This window comes from Chiloscyllium punctatum, chromosome 51 (genome assembly GCF_047496795.1).
Source record: "Chiloscyllium punctatum isolate Juve2018m chromosome 51, sChiPun1.3, whole genome shotgun sequence".
NCBI lineage: Eukaryota > Metazoa > Chordata > Chondrichthyes > Orectolobiformes > Hemiscylliidae > Chiloscyllium > Chiloscyllium punctatum.
Window position 1 is genome coordinate 36,340,164 of NC_092789.1, and position 17,779 is coordinate 36,357,942.

At 45.5% G+C, this 17,779-nt stretch overlaps 1 long non-coding RNA gene across 1 annotated transcript; it reads left to right on the forward strand.

Annotated features, from left to right (window-relative positions):
- The first annotated feature begins 4,505 nt into the window (after nucleotides 1-4,505).
- LOC140470502 (uncharacterized) lies at nucleotides 4,506-12,722 on the forward strand. The gene is made up of 2 exons (XR_011956500.1): nucleotides 4,506-4,678; nucleotides 8,883-12,722. It is a non-coding gene; the product is annotated as an uncharacterized lncRNA (long non-coding RNA).
- The last annotated feature ends 5,057 nt before the right edge of the window (nucleotides 12,723-17,779 follow it).

Genomic DNA, 17,779 nt, shown 5'->3' on the forward strand with positions numbered 1-17,779 from the left:
ATGAGAAAGTGTTGCAGGAGCGAGGGAGAAAGAGAGAAAGGGGGAGAGAGAAGTATAGACAGAGACAGGGAGGAAAAGAGTGAGACAGACAGAGAGAAAGAGAACTGTAGATGGAGGGATAGAGAGAGTGAAAGGCAGGGAGACTTGCATAGAAAGAGAGAGGCAAACAAGGAAAGGTAGAGAGAGAATGGGAGAGAGAAAGTAGAAAGAAAGAATGTGAGAAAAAGAGATAGGAAGACCCAGTGAGAGTGTGAGAAAGAGAAAGAGGGACAGATAGACAGATGTAGATAGAAAGAGACAGGGAAGTACTGCCAGACGATAAACAGAGACAGTGAGAGAATGACAGGGTGAAAGAGGAAAAGACAGAGAAACAGGGAGATGTGTAGATAGAGAAGACAGAGAGAAAGAGAGGCAGACAGAGAAAAAGTGACAAGTTACTGCAGATGCTGGAATCTGTACTGAAAACAGCAAATGCTGGCGGTCAGAGCGCGTCAGACAACATCATGGAGAGAGAGCAAGCTAATGTATCTTATCTTTCTGGACTCAAAATGTTAGCTTGCTGTTTTTCCATGGATACTGTCTGACCTAGTGTGATCTCCAGCATTTGTTGTTTTTCAGAGAGATAGAAAGGTGTAGATGGACAGAAAGAGCTGTGGAATGAAAGAGAGACAGAGGGGAGAGATACTGTCAGATACTCAGATTGTAATTTTATAAGAAAGACTGAGCTAGAGAAAGTCAGAGCTAGAGAAAGAGAGAAAGAGAGTGTGTGTGTGAGAGAGAGCAAGACAGACAGACAGATAGACAAGGTGTAAACACAGGGAGAGAGAGAAAATGGGAACGAGACAGACAGACAGTGTCAGAGGGGTGAAAGAAACAGAGAGAGAGGGAGGTGTAGGTAAAGTGGTGTAAACAGATAGGTGTAGTCAGAGACAGAGAGTGAGGTGCATGGAGAGTGCGAGGGTGAGGTGCAGATCAAGAGAGAGAGTTGCAGAGAGAGAAAGTCTTAACCTTGGTTGTTGAGCAACTATTGGAAGGAATTCTGAGGGACAGAATTAATTTTCATTTGGAGAGACGTGGGGGAATCTTGAATAGTCAGTATGGTTTGGTTAAGGGTCAGTCATGTTGGAACAATGTGGTTGAATTTTTTGATGAGGTGACTGGGTGTGTGGGTGAAGGTCGTGTTTTTTAATAGAACTTCAGCAAGGTTGTGGGTAAGGTCCCACATGGGAGACTGATACAAAAGGTAAGGGAGCATGGATCTAAGGAAATTTGGAGAATTGAATCCACAATTGACTGTGAAGTAGGAGACAGGGATTGATGGTTGAGGTGCATTTTTCTTTCCATCTGGAAGTCTGCATCCAGTGGGATTCAAAATAGACAGGCAGGAGGCTGGAAGGATACAGCAAGTGAGGCAGGATCAGGAGGTGGAGAAGCCAACGTTTTGGGTATAACCTATTTTACAGGGATCAGTGCCCTGTTATTTGTGGATGTTAAAAAATGAGTTAGATTGGAATGTAGGTGGAATGGTCAGCAAGTTCACAAAGTACAGAATTGGCAGAGAGGCAAAGAGGGAGGCAGATCACCTTAGATTACCAGAGGATAGAGATGGCCTGGTGGGAAAGGCTACCAGTGGCAAATGGATACATGTGAGTTGATGTCCTTGGGCAGGATAAATAAGGCAGAAAAATACATGATGAACAGTAGGATGCTGGGAAGTACCAACAATTGGTTGTATGCCTGCCAGTCCCTTAAGGACAGGTGAATGCATATGGTACATTTGGCTTTATTAGCAGAGGCACAGAGTTCAAGAGCAGAGACATGAAGCTGGAGAATATTGGTCAGGCCACTGCTGGAGTATGGTGTACAGTTCTGGAATCCACATTACGGGAAGGATGTAATAACAGTGGAGAGGGTGCAGGAGAGATTCACCAGAATGTTGCCTGGACTGGGAGTTTCAGTTCTGTCAAGAGATTAAACAGCCTGGAGTAATTTTCCTGAGAGCAGAGGAGACAGAGGGAGGAAGTAATTGAGGTGTATCGAATGATCAGTGAGGCTGGAGTCGGACTGAATCACTCCTGAGTCCCTTTAGGATCACTCCTAAATTTCACAATCCTGGAGGGTTGTGGGTCAGTCCCGTGGTGAGACAGCACATCCTTCTTTCCTCTTCTGCCTGGCCATAGATGCACACACGAGAAAACCCATGCAAAAAAAAAACACACGCGTGCACAAACACACACACATGCAGATGCAAACTACAAACAGATATAAAAGACACATTCACACCTATTGAAAACAAACACACACCTATTGAAAACATACGCACTCACTGAAAGCAATCACATACTAAGACAGACAAACACACACAATCTCTCTCTCTGACACACACACATACACACACACCACAACTACACAGGTGAAAGCATGGTCTGGGGATGGGCATAGTGTTTGGGAAAGAGGGTGGTGTGTGTGTGTGGTGGGAGGAGAGTGAAAGATGTTGGGGTACTAACTACAAGCAAAATAGCTGTCCATTTCAACTCCTAGGCCTGGGGCCTACGTAAGACCTCAGAAATGTTGCGAATGTCAGCGAGTAAATATCATCCACAATATTAAAAAAATAAAGGCTTTATTGTCAGTCCAAAAAATATTAACAACCAGAACTCAGTTCAGTTAAATCAGTTAAAGGGCAGTGAAAATGATTACAAATGAATTTGATGAAGGGCCAGCAAACAGAAATTAAACATTGGTCAATATTTGGTTAGTTTACCCCCCTTCCTCAGTGGGTGTGCTGTCACATGGTAGGACTAGCTGGTTGACTGCGGCCTGCATCATTACCCGCTAGATCCCACATGCAACACCAGGCCTGGAAGGAAGCTTGGGCCTTTCCTGCTCAGTGGGTGCTTGGGGATAGAGGCAATGCACAATTTCAATATCCCTCTGGCCCTCACTGTGTCCTCCTCTGGGTTTCTTAATGATTGATCTCAAACGGTGTTTTGTTTCTGCAAACCTCTCCAATCCCTTCACCCCCTCCCTATCTCTAACTTCCTCCTGCCCCCACAACCCTTCCCTTACTCTAACATCCTCCTGCCCCTATACACCTCCCTTTCTCTGTAACCTCCTCAATCCCCTACACTCCTTCCCTATCTCTGTCACCTCCTCCAGCCCCTACACCACCTCATCCCTGTAACCTCCTGTGCTTAAACTCCCTCCCTATCACTGTAAACCCCGACAGCCCATACATTCTTCCCTATCTCCCTGCTCCAGGGACACTCCGAAATCTATAAATTCCTCCATTTCTAGCTGCTGGACTAACCCTTAGTACCCTTCACTCCTCCATGGTGGTTGTTGGGGTGTGTTGAAGCTGGGGAGTATTCTGACTCTGGGACTTGCTCCCCTTCTCTTCTCTCTTTCACAACTTGGCCTTCTGTTCCTGATGGATGGGCCCAGCTCTCCGAGGCTGAGGGGCAGTGCTCATGGCTCTTGCAACCCATCATCCCAGAAGCCCACCACTTTCCCAAACCCCATTCCCTTACCCAAGCCCTGCTCAAAATTCAGTATCTACTCATATTTGCAGAATACCTCCAGTCCATGCACAAGCATGATTTTTTAACACAGTGACCTGCTTGAATGCCCACTTGTTTGTCCTCAGTATGCTATCACACTCCAGCAAATCACAGCCCAAACTCTGTGGTTTGCAAATCACAAATCACAGAATAATATCTCATCTTCGACCATGGCGGGATGAAAACCTTCTGGGCTCAATGTTGAGTTCAACACCTTCAAATTGTGGACCCATTCCATCCCTTTCTTTCAGCTTTGCTTGTTACATTCGCTGCTACCGCTCTATCCCCTCCCCAACAACCATTTGTCTGCTCTCTCCAGTTTGGCAGGACGACACACAGTGGTTCTATAATCCTTATAGTCCGATCACTCAATCTGAACTATCGACAACCTTTCTTCCCCCTGCACTCTAACAACCCCCTCCCAATTAATGCATAAATGTTGCCCCTCCACCCTTCAATTCAGCGTTGATGAAAAGTTATGTAGACCTGAAACGTGAGCTTGCTCTCACCTCCATGGATGCTGCCCCAGACCCACTGTTGTCTCCAGGATTTTAAGTTGTAAGGACCCATTGGACAGACCCTCCGCCTCAAACCCCGCCTCCAATCAGAATGTCCCGCCCATTATTCATCGTACCCCGTCCCCCAGTCACAATAAGCCGCCCATCACTCTCCAAACCCCACCTCTAAACACAATACCCGGCCCATCACACCCAAAACATCGCCCCCAACTCAAGGCCCCAGAGACAATGACTGCTTCAAACTCCAAACCCCGCCCCCAAACACCACGCCCAGCCCAGGACACCCCAAACCCGGACCTTGTCACAATGCGCGGCGCAGCCCACCCAAGCCCCGCCTCCAAACCTAACGCACCACCGAACAAACGCCTAACTCCGCCCCTGACCACACCGCCCCGCCCATCATCTCTAACCCCGCCCCCGCCGGGTCAGGATCGGTCAATCCGGAGCCGTCAGCACCTTGGGGGCTTGCCCCATACGCCTCACCAGGAACAGAAATGAGGCCATTCAGCCCATTGAGTCGGCGGCTTCTTCATTCGATCAAGGCAGCATCAGGAGGTTGAGAAGTTGATGTTTCGTGTGTGACCCTTCTTTGGGACTGGTGTAAGCGGGCTGCTGATAAACGGGATGGCAGGGGCAAAGGGGTGAAGTGGGCATAGGTGAAGGCAGGCAAAGGTGAGGACTGCAGAGGCTGGAAACCAGAGTTTAGATCAGAGTGGTGCTGGAAAAACACAGCAGGTCAGGCAGCATCGACGTTTCGGGCAAAAGCCCTTCAGTGAAGGCAGGTCGAGGGTACAAACTGGGGGGAATTCATCCGGTTGGTGGCAGGAAGCAGTGGAAGGGAATGGGAGGGGCTGGGAGTGGATTTCGGAGATGGGAAGGGAGGTTATTTGAAATTGGAGAACTGAATATTGTGTGTGTGTGGTGCTGGAAAAACACAGCAGGTTAGGCAGCATTGGAGGAGGAGAGTTGACACTTCGGGCATAAGCACTTCATCCAGGGTGGGGGTGGGGTGGGGGGGGATGGACAAGGGGGCTGTAATAAATGGGAGGGGGGTGGGGCTGGGAGTGAAGGTAGGTTTGAAGGCAATAGGTAAATGAAGGTGGGGATGATGGTGATAGGTTACAGCAGGGGGTGGAGTGGATAGGTGAAAAGGAAGATGGACAGGTAGCACAGATCAAGAGGGTGGTGCTGAGTTGGAGTGTTTTATCTGGGCTAAGGGGGGGGGGGAGGGGAAGGGAGTTAAGAATACTGGTGAAATTGACATTGATGCCGTGTGGTTGGAGGGTCCTAACATCCTGTACAACCTGAACATAACGTCCCAACCCCTGTGTCCAAAAGACTGAGCAATGAACCAAGCGTGTGCCAACCGCCTTGTTAAACCATCCTGTTTTGGTCACCTTGCTATCAGAAGGCTATCAGATGGATAGAGTGCAGAAGAAATTTACAATGATTTTGCATAGGAAGACATTAGACAAGGGAGGACTTTTTTCTTTAGAGCGGAGGAGACTAAGGGGTGATCTAAAAGAAATGCGTAAGGTCATGAGAGGCATGGATAGGGTGAATGCACTCAGTCTTTTTCCCAGGGTTGACAAATTGAGGACTTCAAGGTTTGTGAGAAGACTAGAGGGCATCAGTTTAAGGTTAGAGGGAAATGAATCAAAGGGAACCTGAGGGGCGATTTCTTTTACACAGAGATGGTATGCGTATGCAATGAGCCGCCAGTGGAAGTGTTGAGGTGTGTACATCAACTACATTTAAAAGGCATTTGGACAAACACGTGGGGAGGAAAGGATTAGAAGGATATGGGCCAACTGCAGGGAAATGGGGTTAACGTGGATGGACATTTTAGTTGCCATGTACCAGTTTGGGCTGAAGGGCCTGTCTCCATGCTATAGGCCTCTATGACTCTATGTAGGATACAAACTTTAAAGAATAATGTACCGAACACCCTAGATCCCTTTGTTCTGTCGCACCACCCAAGGCCCGATTGTTAATTGTATAAGCCATATCCTTGTTTGTTGCACCAGTATGCAGTATTGCACATTTATTCAGATAGAGGGAGTGTGAGCGAGATCAAGACAGGCAGAGAGTGAGGGATAGAAATAATGACAGAGAGAGAGAGAGAGAGAGAGTCAAGACATTTGCGATTGAGAGACAAGACAGGGGAAATTGAAAGTGTCAGAGGGAGTCACAGACAAACACAGATCACAGATCTTTGTGCCTTGCTGCTGCCCGTGTGATGCCCCACTTGCCTGATTGGCCTGCAGCTCCAACAACATTTAAGAAGCTTGACACTGACCAGGCCTGCTTAATTGGCACCACATCCACACCCTCCACCACTGGTGTTCAGAAGCAGCAGTGGGTCCTATCTACAAGATAGTCACTAAAGACCCTCAAACAGCACTTCCAAGGATAAAGGCAGCAGATACATGGGAAGCCCACCCCCTGCAAGTTCCCCTCCAAGCAACTTACCGTCGTGGAAATGTATCAGCCATTCCTTCAGTGTCTCTGGGTTAAACTCCTGCAATTCCCACCCTAAGTGCATTGTGGGTTAACCTATAGCATGTGGACTGCAGCGGTTCAAGAAGGCAACTCACCCCACATTCTCAAGGGCAACTAGGAATGGGTAATTTATTATTGCTGGGCCTGCCATGCCCATGAACCATGAGAGAATAGAAAAGATCGAGACTAAGAGGCATCAGATTTAAAAGCATGACAAGGAGGAATTATTCCCTCAACTGGTTTTGAAACAATGGAATTAATTTTCCATGGTGTGGTGAATGACAGAACATTGAATAAATGGAAAGGATGACAGTGATAGATTTTTAATTTGTAACTGGTTGAAGGGTTATGATGGACAGGCAGAAAAGGGGAGTTAAGGCCAAGAATGAGATTAGCTATGGTTATATTAAATGGTGGATTTAGCTAGAGAGGTTGAATTGCCCACTGCTTCATCTCACGTTCCTACAGTCATATGTAGGTGAGATTCCTTCAGTAATAGAATTAGAGATCACCACGTGGAGAGAAGGGAGATGGAGATCTCTTCCCTAATTAGATTAGATTACTTTGTGTGGAAACAGGCCCTTCGGCCCAACAACTCCACACCGACCCTCTAAAGCACAACCCACCCAGACCCATTTCCCTACATTTCCCCCTTCACCTAACACTATGGGCAATTTAGCATAGCCAATTTACCTAACCTGCACATTTTTGGACTGTGGGAGGAAACCGGAGCACCCAGAGGAAACTCACGCAGACACGGGGAGAATGTGCAAACTCCACATAGTCAGTCGCCTGAAAGGGAATTGAACCCGCGTCGCTGGCGCTGTGAGGCAGCAGTGCTAACTGCTGAGACACCGTGCTGCCCTATTGACAAAGGTTAATCCTGTGTTATGCCTGGAAAGTTCATTACGCAGAGGGTAGTGGGTACCTGGAATGTGTTGCCAATGGAGATGGTAGAGATGGGAACGATAGCATCATTTAAGATGTGTCTAGATAGATTCATGAATGGGCAGGGAGCAGAGCCGTACAGGTCTTTGGTAAACAGGCGACAGGTTTAGATAGAGGATCTGGATTGGCGCAGGCTTGAAGGGCCGAAGGGCCTGTTCATATGTGAACTTTTCTTTGTTGCCCAGCCCCTGGGGAAGCTAAGATCCAGCAGCTGAGAGCTGCCTGCATGAGCCGTGAGTTGTGAAGCACTGATCTAGGGATATATAGGTACTCAAAAAGGCACTGTAAATTATCTCGTGTGTTCACAGGAGCCAGTGTAACAGACGTAAAATATAAAAATGTCCCTCTCGATGTGATTGTAAGATACTCCTCAATACTACCTCCCAGTGGTGAGGCTGCTCACTGCAGATCAATGTCTCATCCAAAGATAAAAATCACACAACACCAGGTTATAGTCCAATAGATATATTTGAAAGCACTAACTTTCAAAGCACTGCTCCTACCTGTTGACGGAGCAACGTTCTGAAAGCTTGTACTTCCAAATAAACCTTGTGGGATATAGGTAAATTAATGTTACTTCTGCAATTCCATTTTACAAAGTAAAATGGACTCACGCCAGTGTGTAATTGTTTTACCCACGAGCTGAGTCAACAAGAATGGAAACGATGTGGAGGAAATATATAATTGTTTTTGTATTAGCTAAAACTGTATGTCAGAATGAAACGTGACAGCAAAACAATGGTAGGCATTATGGGCAAGTAGATAAGATGTTGTGAGGGGATGAAGTTAAGCTAGATACGCCTGTACAAACAGTAGGTATAAGCATCTGTTTCCCACTTTTACAGAGACAGAGGGACAAACCCCAATTAAAAGGGTCATAGGGATCAGAACGGCCTCGGGAAAGGCACAGATAAAGGGGGTAGATAATGATGAAGAAAGAATATGCCTAACAATGACCTACAGCAGGATGAGGTCAAACAGCCTTGTGAGGCCAGGAATAAGCATTTTGTCACAGACAAGGCCGGATAAGGCAAGAGATAAACAGGGGTAATGGGGGCCGGTCTTAGGGAAGTGGAGGATGTAAACAGGGGAGGGAGCAGTGTAAAACAATAGAAATCAAATCATATAAATGTTGTGTATGAATTGAATTTGGGGTGTGTATGTCCTCTGCCTTATAGACACTGGACATGACACCCACTTGCAAGTGTAAAATAAATGACACTACTGATTCAGATCTTGTCTCGGACTGAAATTATTGAAGTGAGTGGGCTTTGTTTCTCACAACCTCTTGGACTATAATCTGGTGTTGTGTTATTTTTAACTTCATCCAAAAGAAAAAAAATTGTTTCCACAGCTTGGCATCCTTGAGTTTTAATTGAGAGAGCTCATGAAGTTGTTGATCTGGATAACTGAACGTCTCTACGGCAGATAGTGAAGCCCCAGCTGCACACGGGAAAGCTGAGAAGGGAGTTGGTGTTGCACTGGGGTGGTCACTGGAGAGTCACGCATGCGCACGTTTGGGGCAAAGCGCGCTGTCGTTTGACGAGCTTCACCGTTGGCCAATGGGAAAGCCTGGAGGACCGGAAGCAAGCTAGTCCTCCAGCTAATCAGCGCCCTCCATTGTCTGAATGCGGAAGTTGGAAATAGTTGTCGCTGTTCCTCATCTCTCTCCGAATGAAGATTGAATTTCAACCAGATTGAAACAACTCTGTCAATCATCCGTGAGGATTGCAGTTTTTTTTTCAGTTCTTTTCTCCTTCGGGGTTAATTTATTGACTTGCAAGAATTGCACGTTAGGGAAGCGAATCCCGAGAAGAGGCAGATTTATTCAAAGTATGATCCAGGTCTCCCGTTCTCGAAAACACCATGACATCGTTTACTGTTCTGAGGGTCACTCGACCCCTCATTCTTGATGAAGGGATTTTGCCCGGAAAGTCGATTATCCTGCTCCTTGGCTGCTGCCTGACCTGCTGTGCTTTTCCAGCACCACATTCCCCACACGTTAACTCTGATTTCTCTGCATTGATGCTGCCAGAGCCGCTGAGCTTTTCCAGCAATTTCTATTTTTGTTACTGACTTTCTCAGCTTGGCACACTTGTTTGTCTGGCTAATAGAATGTCATTTTTTTTATGTTCACAGTTAAAAGGGGTAGTTTCCATCCAAGAGCTGATATATGATGTATGTGATGAGGCATTAAATTGACATCTGATGCCATGTTTTCTTATATTGTACATATTTGATATTGTCACTCTATTTTGAAATTTACACGTTGCTTCCTTGTATGAGAGTATTACTGTAAAATTCTATGTTACAGTGGTATTACGGCACAAGGAGAAAGTGAGGACTGCAGGTGCTGGAGATCAGAGCTTAAAAATGTGTTGCTGGAAAAGCAGCATCAAACGACCAGGAGAATCAAGCATAAACCCTTCTTCAGGAATAGCACAATGATCAATTCAGCAAGATGAATCTGTGCCAAATCTCAAGCAATCCAGTCTCTCTCATTATCCCTCTATATCACAATCATCCAGCAAGTTAATTTTCCTCAACTCCTCATTCAATTTTATTTTGAAACCTTACCTGAGTCCTTTCAATTTTGAATTGGTTGTTTGAAATAATACATACCTCTTCCTCATAAATTGAAACTTCCAGGTTGTGATCAAATTGATGCCTAACTAGCATTCTTCCTTACATTCCCTTGTGTCTTTAATTAAGTTGCAGTCCAATTAATTTGAATACTTTAAAGCTAGTAATAAATCCTGAACAGCAAGCATTCAGCCATGCAGTATAAAATAGGCTGTTCGGCCCATTGAGTCTCCATAGATAGTTAATCTATCAGTTATCATGAATTACCTTGTGAATATTTTCTTTTGAATTTTTATCTAGCACTGAGATATTGATGCCTTTTTAAAACTGCTTTTACAGGATAATAGAAGGGAAGGATTTGAAGAAAGAAATGGCCACCTTCACCACTTTGCTTCTAGTGTACGAATTGCTGAATGAAAGCAAAGATGGGAAGGTAGACATTCTTCAGCTGCATTTCACTTTCTGCAATAGCATGCCATGTTGACATGGAGATCGTCACGTTAGGCAGTTGTTTTGTTGAACTCACGTGGGATGCTTCTCACAGAAGGTACTTGAAGAATTGTAAAATTGACAGCTCATTTTGAATTGCTGAGGGGAGAGAAGAAGCTGGAATGCTTGATGAGCATGGCACTGGAGGGTGAAATCTCCAATAAGGCTGTCAGTGAAATGCACTGAGTATTGTGTTGTGTTGGCAGGATACCGTCATACATTGGAGATATGAATGAGGAGCAGGAAGGGCATTCAGCTCTTAGAGACTGCCTCCCCATGTGATGAGATTGTGATCGATGGGATTGTCATTTCCACTTCATGCTCCTGTCTGACCCCTTGAAGCTTTGCCACTAAGGTGGGCTAAAAGATGGTGCCGAAAATGTTGCACCAAAGAGGGAAGCTTCTGAGAAATGAATCCTCTCTAATGCATTTACCGTGAGTGAAAATAGTTGCCAGGGATTCTGAAGCATTTATCTTTTCAGGGAAGCCGCACTGGATGTCCAAGAAAGCGAGGAACGATTTTTATTTTGAGTTGCTGCCTCAGCTAAAACCTTGTTGTTAAAAGCTTTGGACCTTGTCCCAAAGGTTCATTATATTGTCCCACAGGTTATTGTGGGGAAATATGTGTTTAAAGGACATGTCAGAGCACAACTGAAATAGTGTGAACAGATTTGGGCCCCGATCAAAGGAAAAATACACTGGCATTGGAGGCCTGTGGGAGGTTAATGATAACTGTGTAGAAGGTGCAGGGAGCAGAAGAGTTAATGGCGGGATGAGTAAGTAAAGCAAAAATATGAGTTAGTGCAAAACCACAGAAAACACTAAGTTGAAAACAAGGATGACGAAGAAAGTGACTTTTGAACTCCGCAACCAAAGTGGGATTGAGAAACTTGCTGATAGTCGTGTAACTGGCCCCTGGTTTTGATTAAAGCAAGAAAGTAGAATGACCTAAGCAGCAGAGAGCAGAATGTCTTTAATTGCAAAACTGCACTTAACTGATAACATTGAATCATAGAATCTTTACAGTATGTAAACAGGCCATTTGGCCTGACAAGTCCACACTGACCCTCCAAACAGTAACTAACCCAAACCCATTCCCATACCCATGCTATATCACATTTCCCTAACTAATACAGGTAACCTACACACCCTTGAACATAATGGCAATTTAGCGTGGCCAATTCACCGTAACTTGCACATTCTTTGATTTGTGGCAGGGAACCAGACCATAAAACATACAACATGGAGCAATATAGCACAGTACAGGCCTGTTGGCCCTTGAATGTTATGCCAACCTGTGAAACCAATCTGAAGCCCATCTAACCCACTCTATTCCTTTATCATCCATATGGTTATCCAATGACCATTTAAATGCCCTTAAATTTGGCGAGTCAACTACTGTTGCAGACAGGGCATTCTACATCCTTCCTACTCTCTGAGTAAAGAACCTACCTTTGACATCTGTCCTATATCTATCACCCCTCAATTTAAAGCTATGTCCCCTTGTGCTAGCCATCACCATCTAAAACAGCTCTCGCTGTCCACCCTATCTAATCCTCTGATAATCTTGAATGCCTCTATTAAGTCACCTCTTAACCTTCTTCTCTTGAACAAGAATAGCCTCAAGTCCCTCATAAGGCCTTGCCTCCATATCAGGAAACATCTTGGTCAATCTCCTCTGCACCCTTTCCAATGCTTCCAATAATGCAGTGACCAGAACTGTGCACAGTACTTCAAGTGTAGGTGTAACAGCGTTTTGTACAGTTGCAACATAACCTCATGGGACTTGGAGTTAACTCACACAGACACAGGGAGAACATGCAAACTCCATGCAGACATTCACCTGAGGCTGGAATCGAACCTGGGTTTCTAGCACTGTGAGGCAGCAGTGCTAACCACTGAGCCACAGTGCTGCCCAACAGGTAACACACTAATGAAATGTCATGGTTTGACTGTGTTGCTGAGGCTTCTGATCAAAACGTAACAGGACAGTGAGAAAACATGATTTGTGTGTAAAAGTGTGACTGCAATTGTCTGTTTCAGACTCGCCCCAACAGGTTGTCAGCAACTCTGCTGGTGGACTCTCCTTGCGTGTGAGTAATAAAGAATACATTGTTCACCATTTGGCCGTCTGACTGGTTGTTTCTTCAATGGGCCTTTCAGGTATGGAGGGACTGTGGAGAGGAGAGAATGAATAGGTTGAAACATGGAAGAATGATACCTTACTGAAAGAGAGAGGATTTTTCAGGGATTTAACAGGGTAGATGTAATCAGCTTGTTTCCCCTTGTACGTGAGTCTAGGTTCACGGTGTTTAATGCGCAAATATTTGGTCATTTATTTAAGACTGAGATGAAGAAGAATTTCTTCTCAAGCGTCTGGAATTGTTATCACGGAGGATGATTGAGGCAGGCTTATAAAATATGTTGAAGATAGATTTTTGGTCAAGAAGGCGGTCAATTGTTTGAGGGAAAAGGCACGGTGGTGGAGTTGAGGATTATCAGGCCAATGGTGGTGAACTCATTGAATTTCTGACCAGACTTGATGGGCTGAAGGGTCTACACCTGCTCCTTTGTCAGTGTTCAGGGTGAATTGAAATTGTATTCTGGGTGTAGATTCTCTTATTGGTTTTGTTTCCACGTTACTCGTGTGGGATCATGTTCAAATAACGACCCAAATCAGGGAGTGGCGAAATAGCCTCTTTATTCGACAGTCACCACACAAGTTGTATTGAACAAGCCTAGTATGCTGTTAAGTCTTTCGACTTTTAGAATGGGTTACAGGTCTCGGTTCATTAGTATGTAAGTCCTAGAATTTCTTTCAAGTAGCATTCTCGAGACGACTTAAGGTTTTTTTTAAAAAAAGTCATGACATCTCAGCTCAGACAATGAATTAAAAGTGTGAGGTTAGAGTCATATCTATATCCCTATCATGAGCCAGACTGTTCTATTTCCAAAGTAGGAATTTTTAAAATGTTACATGGATTGACTGCCTGCAGATTGTGTGCTTCTGGAACAAAATAGAATGTATCTGCGATTACAATTCTGCAAAATGCAAATTCATCCTATAGACTTATATGTGAGAGTGTGTGCATGTGAGTGGGATAGAGAGTGAGAGAATGGGTGTGTGCATGTGAGTGCATGTGAGAGTGTGTTTGCATGTGTGTTTGCTTGGTAGAGTACATGTGAGTGTGACAGAGTCTCCGCCTCGAGGAATGGCCTCTCCCCTACTTCGAATTCATGTCACACTACAGGTGACCCCACTACACTCAACACTCATCTCTCTCTCTCTGCCTCTCTCTCTTTTCCCCCCTCCCCCTCCCTCTCGCATACAATCACACACATGTCAGTCTATGGAGTGAATTTGCATTTTGCAGAACTGTAATTGCAGACACATTCTATTTTGTTTAAAAAACATACAATCTGCAGGTGGTCAATTCATGTAACATTTTATAAATTTCTGTTTTGGAAATAGAACCAGGCTGGCTCAAGATTGGGAGCCAGACAGACTCTAACCTGATACCTTTAATGCACTGTCTGAGCTGTCATGTCATCTTTTTTTTAACAAAGCCTTAAGTCATTTCACGAATGTGATTTCAAAGAAGTTCTGGGACTTACATATTAATGAGCGGGCATAGCTTTAAACTGAGGGGTGATAGATATAGGACAGATGTCAGAGGTATTCTCTTTACTCAGAGTAGTTAAGGGTATGGAATGCTTTGCCTGCAACGGTAGTAGATTTGCCAACTTTAAGTCATTGGACAAGCATATGGACGTACGTGGAATAGTGTAGGTTAGATGTACTTCAGATTGGTATGACACATCGGCGCAACATCGAGGGCTGAAGGGCCTGTAATGCGCTGGAATGTTCTATGAACCGAGGCCTGCAACCCAAAGACGAAAGACTTAACAGCAAACTAGATCTGTTCAACATATCATTTCAGTTATATGACACTGTGATCATTTGATATAAATTCTGTGCCTTATGAGAGCACAGAGGAGATTTACGAGGCTGCTGCCTGGATTGGAAGGCATGTCTTATGAAGAGAGGTTGAAGGAGCTAGGGCTTTTCTCATTGGAGCGAAGGATGATGACAGGAGACTTTGAAGAGGTGTACAAGATGATAAGATGCATAGATAGAGTGGATAGCCAGAGATATTTTCCCAGGGTGGAAATGGCTAACACGAGGAGACATCATTTTAAGGTGATTGGAGGAAGGTTTAGGGGAGATGTCAGAGGTAGGTTCTTTACTCAGAGAGTGGTGGGTGTGTGGAATGCACTGCTTGAGGTGGTAGTAGTGCCAGATACATTAAGGGCATTTAAACAACCCTTGGATCGGCACATGAATAATAGTAAAGTGAAGGGTTTGTAGATTAGTTTGATTTTAGAGTTGAATAAAAGGTCAGCACGACATTGAGGGCCGAAGGGCCTGTACTGTGCTGTACTTTTCTTTGTTCTACTCCACAGCTGGCTGATAAAGGAAAGCTAGAGCTTCCAAATAAAACTCTTGGACTATAACCTAGTGGTGTGTGACTTGTAACTTTCAAGGGAGACACATCATTGCCTGTCCTTCTCACATTCCGATCACTTAATCTGAACTATCAACATCTTTTCTCCAGCACCATCCTGTCCCCCACGATAGGATAAATGTTGTCCCGTCCACATTTCACTTCAGCTCTGATAACGAGTCATCGAGAGTGGAAACGTTAGCTTGCTCTGTCCATGGATGCTGCTGACCTGCGGTGTTCTCCAGCATTTGTGGTTCACAGCATTTCCCACTCCATCGTTCCAATGTGCTGTATTGGCCAATCCCTGCCGTTTCTATCAACAAATCCATGTTCCAACTGGAAGAAACATGGATCCCGCCCTCCCATTGTTGCCCATTGGCCCTGACTAAGTCGCAGCACGCCCAGCTGAACAGCCTTTCCCTTACTGCCCTCGCACCCTCTCAATGGTTGGCCTGCCCATTCATCAGGAAGAAGGCAGTGGAATAACATCCCCTCCCTGCCCTGAGCTCATTTCTTTGGATGGTCTGCTCTCTGCCCACCTTCTCCCTTGGTCCAACCAGTGAATCCTCACATCACCGATCCTACACCTTTTCATCAACTTGCCCCATCATCCCCAAGGGAGTGAGCAACAGGAGCTGGGACGACCCTCTCTCCCCTGATAATCCACATGGGCCTGAGCAGTAAGAGCTGGGATTGCCCCTCTCCCCCAATCATCCACAAACAAGTGAACAACAGGAACTTGGATGCCCTCTTTCCCCCCCATTATCCACAAGGTAGTGAGCAACAGGAGCGGGGTCTGACCCCTCCACTTGGCTCAACCAATGAACCCTCACACCTCTTCCCTCAGAGATCATTAACTTCCCCATCATCCAAAGGAAAGTGAGCAACAGGAGCTGGGAATGTCCCTTCCCCCCATCATCCACAAGGGAGTGAGCAATAGGAACTGGGACTGCTCGCTTTCCGCTCATTAACCCCAAGAGAGTGAGCAACAAGAGCTCGGACTGCCATGTACCCTCCCCACATCCTCAAGGACATGAGCAACAGGAGCTGGGACTGTTCCCTTCCCGCCCCAAGATCTACAAAGGACTGAGCAACAGGATCTGTGAGTGTCCTCTTTCCACTCATTCAGAGCTCATCAACTTGCCCCATCATCCCCACGCGAGTAAGCAACAGGACTGCCTCCTCCCCCATCGTCCACAAGGGAGTGAGCAACAGGAGCTGGGACTACCCCCTCTCCCGTGATAATCCACATGGGCATGAGCAATAGGAGCTGGGATTGCCCCTCTCCCCCCATTACCCACTGGGGAGTGAACAACAGGAACTGGGTCTGGCCCCCTCTGCTTGGCCCAAACAGTGAACCCTCACATCTCAAATCCCATACCTCTTCACTCAGAGCTCATTAACGTCCCTATCATCCCCAAGGGAGTGAGCAACAGGAGTTTGAACTGGCCCCTATCCTCCTAATTATCCCCAAGGGAGTGAGCAACAGCAGCTGGGAATGCCCCATCTCCCCCGCGTGTATCCCCCTTAAACCTTCCACCTCTTGCTTTGAAAGCGTGACCTCTCATTATTGAATCCTTCACTCTGGGAAAATACTTGTCTCTATCCACCCTGTCTATACCCATGATTTTGTAAACCTCAATCAGGTCCCCCCTCAATCTCCTTTTTACTAATGAAAACAAACCACTCAATCTCTCTTCATAGCTAGCACCTTCCATACCAGGCAACATCCTTGTTAACCTTCTCTGCACCCTCTCCAAAGCGTCCACATCCTTTTGGTAATGTGGCGACCAGAACTGTACACAGTATTCTAAATGCGGCCGAACCGATGTCTTGTACAATTTTAACATGACTTGCCAGCTCTTATACTCAATACCCCACCCAATGAAGGCAAGCAGACTATATATGCCTTCTTGACCACTCTATCCACCTGTGCAGCAACCTTCAGGGTACAATGTACTCCCAGATCTCTCTGCCCATCAACTTTTCAAGAAGATTTTACTAACTTCTGAACTGTGGCTCTCCATCCAAGTTTGTAAAAACAACAAACTGCCCACAAAATCATTTCCCTCTGTTGAATTCACATAATTAACGAATGTGAGATGTTGTGTTATAGGCTAGTTTTATTATCTCACTCATCAGCTCGCTATATTAATTAATACAGACTTCCCGTTAACCTTTTTAAAATTTGTTTAATTCTTTTGTGGGACTTGGGCATCTCTGGCTGGCCAGCTTTGATAGTCCATCCCTATTTGACCTTGAGAAGATGGTGGTGAACTGCCTTCTTGAATCACTTGCTGTGGGTTGACCCACAAAGCCTGGAGGGAGGGAATTCCAGGATTTTGACTCAATGACTGTGAAGGAATGGCGGTATTTTTCCAAGTCAGGATGGTGAGTGGCTTCGAGGGAAAGTCGCAGGTGGTGGTGTTCCCAAGTACCTGCTGCCTTTGTCCTTCTAGGTGGAAGTTGTGGGTTTGGAAGGTGCTGTCTAAGGATCTTTGGTGAAGTTCTGCAGTTCATCTTGGAGGTAGTACACACTGCTGCTAATGAGTGCCAGCGGTGGAGGGATTGAATGTTTGTCGATGTGGTGCCATTCAAGCGGGTTGCTTTTTTCTGAATGATGTCAACTTCTTGAGTGTTGTTCCATCACACTCCTGATTTTTGCCTTTTAGAT